Source organism: Orycteropus afer, unplaced genomic scaffold (assembly GCF_000298275.1).
Source record: "Orycteropus afer afer isolate SDZICR_OR568_19922 unplaced genomic scaffold, OryAfe1.0 scaffold00388, whole genome shotgun sequence".
Lineage (NCBI taxonomy): Eukaryota > Metazoa > Chordata > Mammalia > Tubulidentata > Orycteropodidae > Orycteropus > Orycteropus afer.
The window spans coordinates 3,065,809-3,067,770 of NW_006921975.1; positions in this window are offsets into that span (position 1 = coordinate 3,065,809).

Genomic DNA, 1,962 nt, shown 5'->3' on the forward strand with positions numbered 1-1,962 from the left:
TCTTATTTATGTTAATTGTATTTTCTCCTTCTTTTCCTTTATTAAATTTACCAGTGGTTTGTCAGTTTTATTAATCTTTTCGAAAAACCAACTTCTGGTCTTGTTGATTTTTTCTATTGTCTTTCTATTTTCTGTTTCATTGATTTCTGCTCAGATCTTTATTATTTCCTTTCTTCTGGTGACTGTAGGCTTTTCTTCCTGTTCTTTTTGTAATTGTTGGAGATGTTGGTTTAAAGTGTTGATTTCGGCTCTTTCTTCTTTTTTGATATGTACATTTATTGCTATAAATTGACCTCTGATCACTGCTTTTGCTGTGTCTCAAAGATTTTGGTATGTTGTGTTTTCATTCTCGTTTGATTTAAGGAATTTTTGAATTTCATTTTTTATTTCTTCTCTTACTGAGTCTCTCTCAAGGAGGGTGTTGTTCAGTTTCCATGTGAAACTTTTTCTGTTGATCTTACTATTGTTGATTTTTAATTTGATAGCATTATCTGAGAAGATGCTTTGCAGTATTTCAATGTTTATAAATTTATTAAGGCTTGCTTTATGGCCTAACATATGATCTATCATGGAAAATATTCCACGTGCACTGGAAAAGAATGTATGTTGTGCTATTGTTGGGTGAAGTGCTCTGTAGATGTGAATATGGTCAAGTTGGCAGATAGTATTGTTTAGCTCTTTGGCATCTCTGTTGAGTTCTTTCCAGTTCTATCTTTCATTGAAAGTGGTGTATTGAAGTCTCCTACTATGACTGTGGAGTTATCTATTTGCCCTTTCAACTCTTTTAAAGTCTTATTTATGTATTTTGGGGCTCTTTCATTGGGTCCATAGATATTTATTAAGGTTATATTTTCTTGTTAAATTGATCCTTTAATCATTATATAATGTCCTTCCTTGTCTCATATGGTGGTTTTTGTCTTAAAGTCAATTTAATCAGAAAGTAATATTGCCACTCCTAGTCTGTCATGGTTGCCATCTGCTTGATGTATCTTTTTCCAACCTTTTATTTTTAGTCTGTTTTTGTCTTTGCCTCTAAGGTGTGTCCTGTAGACAGCATATTGATTTTTTTTTCTTATTCAATTTGCAATTCTCTGTCTCTTGAGTGGTGCATTTAATCCATTAACATTCAGTATAATTATCGACAAGTATGAATTGGTTGCTGTCACTTTGTTATGTGGTTTTTCATGGTGTCCCTAGTTTCTTTGTTCAATATTATTTTCTGTGCTAAGCTCATTATGTTTATGAATTGTGTTATCATTTCCTTTGTTGCTCTTGTTTTAGCATTTGCTGAATATTTGTGCTTGTCCTCTTGTTTATTATGATGTGAAGGTCTATCATTTTTCTTTGAGGTTACCCTGTGATTTATATTTTTCTCCCTGAGTTTAGACAGTCCATTCTATCTTGCAGCACTCTTGACTTCCTCAAAATTTAGAAGTTCTGTAACTACATAGTATTTTTCCTCTTTTTGGTTTGTAGTTGTCCTCATTTGTCAGTTGATGTCCCCAGTTCCCTGTTTACAATCTTGTAAGCTTATTTTACTTTAGATATGTCCATACCTGTGGTTTCTGGGTTATGTCATCTTGTATAATAATGGTCAGTTGTCATTTGTTATTTTTGGTTCTCTGTTCAAAGGTCTCCATTTAGTATCTCTTGTAAGGTTTCTCTGGTTTTAAAAAATTCCCTTTGCTTCTGCTTATCTGAAAATCTCCTAATTTCACCATCATATTTGAGAGACAATTTTGCCAGGTATATAATTCTTGGTTCAAAAATTTTCTCTTTCTGGGTTTTATATACTCCATCCCATTGCCTTCTTGCTTGCATGGTTTCTGCTGAGAAATCATTGCTTATTCTTACTAGTTGTCCTTAGTAAATAACTTTTTGTTTTCCTAGTGCTACTTTCAGGATTCTGTCTTTGTCTTTGGTTTTTATGAGTTTGATGATGATATGTCTTGGTGATTTTCT